Genomic DNA, 13,064 nt, shown 5'->3' with positions numbered 1-13,064 from the left:
TGTGCTTTTGTGTGACTCTTCTGTTATTAGTAACCGAACCATAACAAACAGATCCAATACAGGCAGTTCATTTGGAATGAGGGTTTGCACAATAAGGGCCTTCTCCCTTCAGGAGAATTGAGGAGGTAGGAAAGGATGATGAAGAAATTCAGCTGTTGCTGTCTTGGACTTCGTCACTTTCAGTATTGGCCATAACTTTGAGGAAAATAACTTTTGCTTTAGTAATTGTTATTGTTAAATACTCAGAGAAATTAGGCACCTCAAAAAGAACAGAAAAAAAGGACACATTTATTTACCTAGTAAATATATTTATGTAAATAAATATATTTATGTAAATAAATATATGTAATATATATGTAATATATATAATATATAATATGTAATATATATCATATTTATGTAAATAAATAAATATATTTATGTAAATAAATATAGTAAATAAAATTTATTTACCTAGTAAATAAATGACCCATAACATTTTGAAGGTTGAATTGTAAGTATATTCAATTCAGAACTGTTAGAAGTTTGAAGGATTACACATGAAATATCTTGTCCTTATATTTTCCTTTAAGCATCTGGCTGTACTATACAAATTTTTACTTTTACCATTTATCGCATTTTGTGTGTTCTTAAGTGCTCAAGAAACATCCAGTGGCACCATCCAACCACCTTCCATATCCCACAAGATGAGATCCCTACTAGAGATGTGGAAGTGTCTCCATTCCTGATTAGGTGTCAGTCCAAGAAGCCCCGTGTTGGGGGAGGACTCAGTGTCACACCTCCACTTCCTCTCCAGTAACCATGGGCAGACGGAAAAATACAAGATGCAGACGCTGTAATGATGGTGTCAGAGAGCTGTAAAGGGCACAGGTTCTTCTCTGCCACATTGCATGGGGAGGCAGGTGGTTCTCATGAGGAAGGAAAACATGGGCCACATCAGAAAGGGTGACAAGGTTTTACTTTTGTCCACATTTTTTTTTCTTTTTTTCCCCTGCTCCTGCTCCCATCACTCTTTTCACTTGGTCCACTGCTATATGTATCCACAGATCAGGGGCATGTTTTCTCTTTGGATTCACATTGCATAGAAGGAACAGAGAAAAGGATCTTTGCTCCAACCAGGAAAGAAAGAGTGCAGGACAGTATGCTCCCTTGTAACCTGGCACAGAAATACAGTTCACCCCTCCCACACACTCATACTATGTCCAGTCACAGGAGGCAATGATAGCCTTATTATTCCTCATGACAAATCCAGCACACAGTTATAAAAATCCAGAGGCAGCTACCATTTGTTCTTTTTTTTTTTTTTTTGCAAAAAGTTTTATTCATTCACAGACTTGTCCTTTCCCATAATTCTTACTGTCCTACTGAATTAGTCTTTTGCTTGTATGAATTGTCATCTAGCAGCATTACCACATTATGCTGTTATTAAAAGCTAAAAAATGTTATAATCAGTTTAGAACAGAGAATAGAAGATGTAATTCTGATTGTGCTCACATTATGTCTGTTGTAAAACTATGTGCTGGACCGGATTGAATAATATAATTATACAAGATTTGCTGCTATGTAATTATACTCTCCTGACAAAAGTCAATTTATACATCAATTTATAGTGTTTGAATAACTGTTTCAAAAGAAATTATTCTATTAAAAAGGAGAAAGTCAGGAGTAGGAAAAAGTTATATAAATTATTTCATACTTTTTTCATATATTTTCTCCACCTTTCTAATGTATAAAATATTTTCTTTCTATTATTCTGGTCAGTTCACAGACAGAGAATACACAATTTACTCCAGCTCACAGGGCCAGCAAAACCCCTTATTCTTGTTCTAATTCTATTCTGTTCTTCACACCACATCATCACTATAGGGGTCTTTTCTAGAAATTAATGAAGCAGTGTCATTAGGTGTTTCCAATGCAGAAGTCCCTACCTTTATCTTTCCACTTTTTTCTAAAACAGGCATTAAATCAAGGTATTTTTTTGTTAATTTGTATTAATACTATTTGTTTTTTATTATGCAGGATATGATCCAATAGCCCATTTTCCACCTGGAATGGGAAATTGCAGTCTTTCAGGCAGTCTTAAAGCTCTACTGGTAGAGCCTGGGGAACTGGTATAACTCCCTGTCTTGCATACCCTGGCATTCAATTCCACCCACACGCACTGCAGGACGTGCAGCTGGGGGTGCATGTGGGATCACAGGTTCTTTTTTTGTCCATGGACACAGCATTTCTTTAAGAAATTAGTTGGAAAGTAGACACTACTAGAAAACCTATTGTCTTTCCGTGCAGCTTGGTAGGAACTTGTGTGCCACAGGGAAAAGAGATGGAATTGACTGAATAAAACTACGTGCTGCATCGGGGACATTGCAAATGGCAAACATGTAGCTTCAGGAAAAAAATCCACAAAAACCTCAAAAAACCCAAACCAAACCCACAAAACCCCCATAGATTTTTCAATGCCTATCCCCTTCTGTATAGAAATCCCCACTTTTCACTTTTTAAAATTTTGATTTCTTGGAGAAAGAGTTTTTCTTGTTAATACCTTTGTAGCTAGTTTCTTTCCTTTGTAATATTTACTCATCTGTAAAAAGTTTTAGAAATTACGATAAAGAATAGATAAGCAATGTCACTTGGGTGACGCTGCTTTGAATAAAAATGGGTTGGCAAAGAACAACATTGGTAAAATTAAAAGCACTGCTATTAATCAGCTGACCTGGCTGTTATTAACTCCAAGTCACTTGTGAACTGGATAATCTAAGCAATTATTAAAGCATGAATGTGAATTTAGCTAATGCCCTCATCCTCCACATCATTATCTTAGGCATAATCACCCTTTGGTCCTTGAATGCCTTTTTCATCTGAGTGCTGAAACTCTCAGCATGCTGTTTTCTTTAATGACTGCAAGACCAGGCAAAATTCCTAGCTAACATGGATCCTATGTTTTCCAGTATTCCTCTTGCATATTTGGAGATTTGCTATGCCACTCATAAAAAAGAAAAGATATATAAACAATGCATTTTGCACTAACAATTTTGCACTGAAATATTTTAGTTCTAAAACTAGACTTTTAAGTGCCTCATGTAAGCTGTGGGAAACGAAGCCTTTGCAAAGACAGATGTATTCCATCAGGGAAGTTGTCGAAGGTAGGTTGGATAAATTGCCCTCTTTCAGTGCCTGTCTCTCTTCACTGACTGTAGTAGAAGTCTCCATGAGTAGCTAAGGCTCAGTATTTATGCTGGATGTTGAATCCCATCCCAGCTTGCAGAGTGGGCTGAGTGAAGAGGCAAACCTTGTGTTCTCATGCCTGACACTGATCTATTGTGCAAGCTGAACAAGGCACTTTTTGCAGTCCTCTCTTCTCTGTCCGTAGGACCTTAGTTTGTGAGTTTTTCATGGCAGTGACTCTTTAACTGTGTGTTAGTTGCTTTTATCACTATAATAAAAATATCTGCTACAGAGTTCAGGCTGTTCCACTCTCCTATAGCATCCTTTCTTAATGAATTTATTTTAAGATTGAATTCTAGGATCACTTATGTTTCCTCAAATCCTACAGGATAAGATAAAAAAGGAGATGCTACAACTGTAGATACACTAGTAGCACCTTGTAAGTCAGTTTTAAAATTACTCATATTTACATACATAAGTATAATGGGTGCTTGTGTGTGTGTGGTGTTATTATTTTCATCATCCTACCAACACAGTGGTTGTGACTGTACACCTTGTGCGTAACAGAGAAGCTATATCCCTTTTAAATTTAGTGGTAAGAATTAACCAAAGTGTGTGTGTTCCCATGTTGCTCTATTTAAAAAAGAAAAAAAAAAAGTGCTTCACTTTTACATTTCTTGAACTAATAATAATAACAACAATTATTTGAGGCAACCTATGACATCTGTTATAGTGTCATCAGTATCCCTTTTGTTAAAGTGTAAAGAAATAATCTCAACATAACTGATAAGCTCAGAAAAAAACCCATAGTTGGAATGTGTGGTTTATCTGAGAAAGACAGCCCAATGGTGGGTGGGAAGAGGGCATCAATTAGCTATCTAAAATGGAAATGTTGTCACTTTGTTTAGAAGCTTTCTTTTAATTTTAATGCCTGTATTCCCCTACCTTATGCCTGCTGACATTTGACATATCCTAGGGTATACCACTTGGTCTGTAGCTCTTGCTCTGGTAGTACATGGGTCTTCTGTAAGTCAAACTTGCTATCTGAGTAGTTTGTACATACCAGTTCATGCCTCCCAGTTCAGGTATCCTAGGACATTTCAGGTGGCTCTTGATGCCTTTATTTGACAAGTGAGCTTAGCCTCTGATGAGCTGTATTTACCACAGACTAGTTGCTCAGCTTAAAACTATTGAATTTCTTGTTTCCTTGTGATTGTCCCCATGTTTATTATCTGTACTGAGACCCATCTAACTAAATAGAGCTGTTAATAGTGTTATAACTTACACCTAAGCAAGAGCCAATGAAGAGCTATTCAGTGCAGTTTTGGAGTCTGGGGAATGACTTAGCCTAAGGTTATGCCCTGGCACTTTCTGAGATAAGCTATGGCATGTCATGAAGAGGCTCCATGTTGAAATGGCTAATCTCTGATACCCTAATGTGTTTTATGTATCACCAGATGCCTATGTGTGCGCAAATGGATCCATTTCCTAATGTCTACCATATAGATATTTGTATGTGAAGTGGCCATCTTTTGTGGGCTAATCCCAATAGGCAGTTCAGCTTCACCCAGCCGCTCACTCACTCCCCCCCTGGTGGGATGCGGGAGAGAATCGGAAGGGTAAATGTGAGAAAACTCAGGGGTTTTAATAAGGAGAATTTAATAGGTAAAGCAAAAGCCGCGCACGCAAGCAAAGCAAAGCAAGGAATTCATTCACCACTTCCCATGGGCAGGCAGGTGTTCAGCCATCTCCAGGAAAGCAGGGCTCCATCACGCGTAATGGTTACTTGGGAAGAGAAACGCCATCACTCCGAATGTCCCCTGCTTCCTTCTTCTTCCCCAGCTTGATATGCTGAGCATGACGTCATATGGTATGGGATAGCCCTGTGGCCAGTTGGGGTCAGCTGTCCCAGCTGTGTCCCCTCCCAACTTCTTGTACACTCCCAGTCTACTCAGTGGCAGGGCAGTGTGAGAAGCAGAGAGGCCTTGACTCTGAGTAAGCACTGCTCAGCAATAACTAAAACATTCCTGCGTTATCAACACTGTTTTGATCACAAATCCAAAACACAGCACCATATGAGCTACCATGAAGAAAATTAACTGTATTCCAGCCAAAACCAGTACACCGTCCTTTATAATCAGTGGAGAGGAATGATAGAGTATGGTACAGCTGACCCATTTAGGCTGAGCTATATCAGACCCTGGAAGGATTTATTTCCTTCTATTACCTATAGTGGGACCCTACATAACTAACTTGTAGAAACATTGGATAAAGTGCAACTTACACTAGGTTGACTATATATACTGTTTTTCCTGGTGAAGATGAAGCTCCTGTGGCTCTGGGTCTCACCCATGCTAGTCATCTAGATTCATGAGTGTAGGTGGCTTGAACTGCTTGAGACGTTTTTGATCTCAAACTATGGAAATCTTGTTATATATATAGTTACTCCCCTCATTATACTCAATTTACAAATAGTGTAGAAAAGTAGGTAGAAAGTCTGCTGCCAGGATATCATGCGCCATGTTGAATGAGGTAGCTTTTAGACTGCCTTATAAAGAGAGATCATATCATATCTATTTTCTTTTTTGATTGCAGTCTTATTCCTTGATTCTTGTATGGTGTAGTCCAATTTCATCTAAAACTTGACTCCAAGGAAACTGTAATCAACATTCTCAGTGAGATATATATTTTTAAAAAGAAAAGTTAGTTATAAAGAATTTAAAAAATACTTTTTGAGTAGTGAATTTTCTTTGGGATTTATTGACTCATGCTCAAGTATCACTTGAGAGAAAAACAAATAGGTTTCAGACACTTACCAGTGGTTTGGAATTTATAGCTACTTATACCGTTCAGAGATTTAAAACAAAAATGAAAACTGCTGGAACAAAAAACAGTAGCCCAAATAGCTCCTAATAACCTAAATGATTTAGGTCGCAACAAACTGCTTTGGCACAATGGAGAGCTAAGAGTGTGTTATCAAAACCTAAACTAAACCTTTTTCTTTTTTTTTTTTTTTTTTATCTGTAGAAGAAGAATGCAGATTTATAATAATTTACTCAAGGATACTAAATATGGCAAAAAGATTTCCTAGGTGTTGCTAGTAGATAGGTTTTGGATAAAAGGCACACATTTTACAGACTCAATTTCATATTTCATTAAAACCATGTAGCTAGGAACAAATTTCAGCTAGGCTTACTGAACAAGATTTGCCTGAAAGAACAAGAACATAAGAAAAATAGAAATATTTTAAGAAAACAGAAAATATTTTGGTATAAATAGAAAATATGTGTGTATAAATGTCCAAGCAGGAAAACATAAAATTATACAGGCTTTTAACAGACTGCAAATTTAAGAATTAATCAGGTTTAATAACAAATCATTATGAAAGGACAATAACTGAAAACTGTATTTCTGCAGACTTCTTTCCTAATTCTGATGAAAGTATGAGCTTTGTTGTTATGCATCACTTTCTACTTGAAAGAAAGAAATAAAACCTGACTGAGCATCCTTAATTGAGAAAAGACTTAAAAAAGGTCTTTTCGGGTTTAAATTGCTTTCCTTGTTCCAGCTGAAAACCAAGGGGGCAGACTGCTGTGTTACTACCCGTAAAACAGGTTTCATGTTGTCTGATTTCAAGTACTTGCAGTATAACTTCCACTACTGAGCTGTCAAATCACTCATTAAAATAAATTGAGTTTAGACTGAAATTATTTTGACCACCTGTTGGCAAGTATTTCAGCATAGCATGAATTGTTCCCCAGCCTTCATTGGTTGTATTAACTGGGGGCAGAGTTAATTACCTGTTACGTACCCCTTAGGATAACCCGGATTATCGTACATGGTACCCATTTGTTCGCTAGAAAGGCATGTACCTACTGTAGGTCCTGTTTCTCATTAGCAAGCCTGGTGTGGGTATCTGAGACGGGATTCTTGGAAGACCAGCAACTTACTCAAGCTCCAGCTTACCACTCTCTGTAAAGGCCACCTAAAATTACTTTCCCAGTATTTAGTTGGTGACATTCCCCCAGTTTTAAATGCCTGGAGATAATATCACTGTCATATTCAGTTGATTATACCATCCCAGACAATCATGAGCAATGGAAATGGGATTGTTGGGGAATTCATACTGGGATTTAGAACTTCAAAGACATCCATTCATACCCAAGTTTTCTCTATAATTTCCATGAATGGTTGAATGGTGGTTGAGAGCCCTCAAAAGTTAGTTAGATGGTCTTAAATGAATATGTTTGTAGATATCTTCTAATGACAATGTTATATACCACAACTGATAGTGAATTGAAAAGTAAAAGTGTGGTCACTCATGGTAAAGCTGGATTTGGGTACAATTTGAATTAAGGCGAGTGACTGAATGTGGATGAACTGAACAGGATGAATAGTTAATGTTGCCATACCGTGGGCAGCAAGAAATGATTTTCACTTTCTTTAATTAAATATGTTTGTCGTATAAACATCTCCATTATGTATAGTAGTTAGCACTTGGATACATTACCTTAGCAGAAATAAAAATATAAATTTTTACACAAGTCCTGGTTTCGGCTGGACAGCTGACCCAAACTGGCCAAAAGGATATTCCATATCATATGACATCATGCTCAGTATATAAGCCGGGGGGAGTTGGCTGAGGAGCAGTGATAGCTGCTTGGGGACTGGCTGGGATCGGTCAGTGGGTGGTGGTCAATTGCACTGTGCATCACTTGCTTTGTATATTCTATTATTATTATTATTATTATTATTATTATTATTATTATTATTATTATTTTAATGTATTTCAATTATTAAACTGTTCTTATCTCAACCCACGGGTTTTCTCACTTTTACTCTTCCAATTCTCTCCCCCATCCCACGGGCGGTAGGGAGTGAGTGAGCAGCTCCATGGTGCTTAGCTATTGGCTAGGGTTAAACCATGACAACACAAAAGAGATCTTTTGGCATCAGGATTGAGATACACTATCTCTTAAAGAGTTAAGTTCATTTAAACTTTTGTATAACTAGAACTTACCTGATAAACAACTGCATCAAGTATGTGCTGACAAGTAAGACTGCCAGTCTTTATTTTTACAGCTAGGGTCACAAATGTCAACTCCTTCAGCCATGAAAGGCCTCCCTCATCCTCTGAAACCTCTTCTACTGTGCAGGATATGAGATTGGAAGGGAAATTACACAGTGACGTTCTTGTTTTACACCGTCTTTCTTGTCTGGCGGTACACGAGGTATAGGAGACGTAACTGAGCTAATAGGGACTGACTCTCTGTCGTGTGTGTATATGTGTGTGTATTGGGAAGGTTGCCCAAGTGACCATGGATCAACCATAGAAGCGTGATCTGCATGCTAGAGATCTAGGCTTGGAGAATGGCAAAGGTATATATCTGCTCTGCTCTCCAGGCAGACTTGCTGCAAATTTTACAGGTTTGACTGAGTCATACATGAAATGACGGTAAATCAGAAGGCACGTTTTCACTAGTTTCTCAAGCCATCCACGAACAACTGGGCAGGAGGTTAAAATTCTCCCTGTGTATGATACAGTCCCTGCGCTTTGCTATGCAGTTCTCAGATCATGTTTTCTGTCTGTTTGCTGTTCCTTCAGAGAGTGAGGAAATCTCATTTGATTCCTGATGGATGGACATGTAATTTTCAAACACCAGCATGGTGCATTTGTGTAATAACATTGACTTAAATGCAAGCAGATATACACTGAGCGAAGATATATATCTACCAGCCATTGAAGAATTAATTACTGGGGCAATGACAAAGATTAAAAGCAGATTTAATAAAGTGGACTTTTATTTGGGTTACTCAGTAGCTTAACTATGAAGGTATTAACATAAATTCTTCCCATTTTGGGGGTTAGATTATGCAGTGCTTACTCAGGTTGACAGCCATGCATTTACATTAATTGTTCTGGAGGAAATGGTTCTCATAAATATAATTTGGTAGGATTCCTTGCAAGTAAGATGCTGATCCTTTTCCACATTTTAATTGTCACTTTATGGTGTATATACAACCATGTGAGTTGAAATGCTTGTAGGGTAAACTGTTATTCAATAAGGATAAAAGATCTGTGTGAGTGAATTCCTCTCCTTTGGAAATGTGACAGCATTTTGCTGTTTTCAGATAACAATACTATTCTGTGTTACTGTACTTTGATGCCATCAACTCTCTATTTTTATACATTACAGCTGTCTGAGCCTCATAGGGTAGAGATTTTAAAATATCCATGCCTGATCAATCCTTGACCCTTCTGCTCAGACAGCTCTCTGGGATATCAATTAGTGCTTTTGCGACAGTGTTTTCTTGTGTCAGGGATCTTGCTAGCCATGTACTCTATTGGTAATCACTATTCAGGCTTAAAAACATCCAGCTTTGTTCTGGGCCTGGAATTTAAAGAGCCACTTGAGCTCTCATTTTGACTTGTTTTATCCTACTGCAATCAGGTCCTGGTGAGGCAATTGTATATTAATTGATCAGCATTATTAGTAATAATAATAGATTTATGCTATGGTAAAGATCCAATTTGATTTTTAATGAGTCACAAATCAGGCAGTTAGGCTGTGCAATGTAGCCTCCGATCCCTGGATAGCTGCATTTCATTTCAAAATCATGGAGAAGAAAATCTTAAGTTCTTCTCTAATAAGCTTCCTTCTGTTTGTTCCTAATTTTTTTTTTAGTTTTGAGGAAGAATACATTTTAGATTTCATCTCTTCTGTAACTATCATTGAGATAAAGACCCAACATTATGGTCATATTCTTTAAATAAATATTACGTATTTGCTTCAAGTTGCTAATACATTCCTGAGCTATTCATTTTAATACATGTTATTGGTGACAATGATAACCAACTGGGGAACAAACTGAAATTCATTCCCTGATGGGATGTCCATGGAAGTGGTCAAAAATCTGAAACAATCATTCTTCCAAAATTCTTTCATTCATTCTTCCAAATATTTGACACTTGCTTTCAATCAGAAATGGATGAAAAATAAACAACAATAAAAAAGAAATTTGATGTGATTTAAAAAAAAAAATTGTCACGGAAAATAAGTCTGAAACAGATATTGAGTATTAATGTAGTCAATTGCAAGGGAATAGGATATTCCCCTGCACCCAAGAGGATCAGTGCTACTTAAACTATACTATTTGAAGTTTAATTTAACTTTTCTTTTAATTCATGCTTGATTTTGTATGCAGACACACACTTTAATGAAGAGAAGGTTGGGGATAATCCCACTCTAAACTAAAAAACCCCCTCAACTTTGCAATAAAATTATCTCAGATTGTTTCAAACCACTGAAACTGTTTCACTCTTTTTTTTTTTTGTAGAAAAAAAAAATCTTATATTTTTTACATGTCTATGAGAAGATTGTTTTTTACTATAACAGCATTTTTTTTAATGGAGAAAATAAATCCAAAGACGTTCTCTCTGAAAGTTTACTTATTGGCTTTCATTATCTGTGTGCTTAGGGCTGGGATGATTTCATCTTTCCCTAATAGCCATTAAAAAAAAAAAAAAAAAAGATGATTAAGCAGAAAAGGTGAACTTTGAATTCCCAGAAAGCATAACTTGCTATTGTCTCTGCTCACTTTTCAAAACTGGGAAAGCCATTGCCATCCCCCTTCCTCGGGCCTTGTATGAGCTCCATAACAATGCTGATTGAGAATGGCTGGAAGGTGGTGGGTCAGGTTGTCGTTGCGTTGGGTACCCGTGCCCCTCTTCCTTTTTTGAGGAATGCTCCAGGCCATTGAGGTCTATGAAAATGTCTGCCTCTGGGACCCAAGGCTGTCTTTTTGCCTTCTCTCAAATTAGGCCTGTTGGGAGATATTTTTGCAAAAAGCCCCAGTATTTATGATGAACCCTGGCGATGGTTGGTCAGTTCTGAGGTTCTGAATCTACACACAAAGTTCAGAAACTGTCCTTCTTTTACATAAAACTTCTCAGGAATTAGAACAACTGGCTTCTTTTATTAGTAGTTAAAACCAAAGCGCTTTCCCTTAGGTGTACTTCTTGTTTGGCATGTATCACGTCAAACAAGCAGAGAGGGCTTGGTATTTAGAAGAAGGAAACCTAAATTTCACATTTCCATGTGCAAATGTGCAGAGCAATCCCTCTTTGGCACTTCAGCTAAGCTTTTACTTTTAGTTGTAGTATGACTTAAGCAATGTAGCCACATAAACAGAGTAATGCTAAACCTTCCTCAAACAAACAATCGGAAACATAAAGTACTTGAAATAAAGAAGGTATAGGGAATGATGACTGAAGTAGTTAGTTTTTCTCTTTTAAATGGGCTACTTATCTTCTGCGTGAAGTTGGTTAAATCAACATTGTGCCAGGAACTTCACATAAATTCCCATGAACTGTCAGGGTGGTCAATCCAGGAGTACCTGCTTGTGACTACCAGGCTGTTCTGTTAACCTGAATACGTGGCAGAAAGTCTATTGACTTTCCATCCCATTCTCTGTCCTTTCTTTTTACACTACAAGCTCTTCAGACAACCTCTGACAATGCATATGCATGGAGCACCATATAATGCAAAGTTAGTCCTGGCCTCTAGCATTGTTTGAATATAAATAATAAACATATAGAAGGATTGGATAAGTCAGAGAAATTACATTAGGTCCACAGGATATATATTTTCTTTCTGAACTCATGTTTCAATCATCTGACAGAATGATCTACAGGAGACAAAGGATCAATGTAACCTTAATCTTGACTAACTCTGATCAACAGAAGACATGACTTAGGAAGGCAACAATTTAGGAAGGAAACTTATTTCTGCTTTACAATTAACGTAGAGCAACGGATTGGTATTTCAAAGTTTGTTAATTTTTTCTGGCTAGAGTAAAATGTTAAAATATACAGGCCCCAAATTATTCGTATTCTTATTTAAAAAAAGTCATCAATTGCTTGCTTTGTGATTTGCTAAAAGGTTATGCCATTTGCTGTTGCTAACAAAATAGGGTTTTTTGTGTAATTTATTGACCTAGGACAGTTCAGCAGAGATGCATCATCTGGTTGCTCAATGAAGTCTTGCATTTCACCCAATTTTCTGCCTGGGTTGACTAGAAGATATAAATCTAAACTTGATAAATACCAACCACTGTTTCTGTGTCTGAGAAATTAATTTCCAAAGTCCATTGTAAGACTGCACAGCAATCAAGAGCACACACAAGCAGCAAAAATAATATTGGTTCAGTGCATTATACTGGCAGCAGCAACACTCACCTCTAACTGTTCTGCCTCAGATTTCATTTGAGAAATATGCAAATACAAGGTTGTTAAAACAACTGATTGCAGAACTATGGAATCAGTAGGGGTGTTAGCCTTGCTGTCCCGGCTAAATTCCAGTTCAGGTAATTAAATTCCACCTACCTAAATTCTCTTGTTGTTTTATTTCTTCACTTTCACTTAAACTACAGATATTTATTTGGCTCCTAAGCAGTGTGGCTTTGTGAGTGTTTCAGCACCTTGTTGTATGCTTTCTGTAAATAAAATCATGCCTAGAGCTTTGTCCACACGAATATCTTCCTAAACTTATGTAACTATGATAAAGAAATCTTGGTATGTCCACTTGTAGCAACTTAAGCATCCTTTTCATCTTAAAACAAGAAAAGACTGTGATATGAGTTTATCAGGAAAATACATAATTCCTTCTCACCACATGTAGAAAACAGGGAATTGTTCATTTTTCTGTGTGAGGAAACAGGTAAGAGAATGTCATAATACCTGCACTAAACACCTGGGGGCAGTTTTAGGATTCAGAATTTAGGATTCAGGTGCTTGTTTGGTGCAGGTACAGACAAGAAAGAATTTTTTGATGCTGTCATTGAGCCAATTTTGTCTGAACTGGAGGGGTAGAGTCTCATATTTTGAAACCAAGAGAGAA

This window comes from Mycteria americana, chromosome 2, assembly GCF_035582795.1.
Source record: "Mycteria americana isolate JAX WOST 10 ecotype Jacksonville Zoo and Gardens chromosome 2, USCA_MyAme_1.0, whole genome shotgun sequence".
NCBI lineage: Eukaryota > Metazoa > Chordata > Aves > Ciconiiformes > Ciconiidae > Mycteria > Mycteria americana.
Note: the sequence above shows the minus strand (reverse complement) of the source record.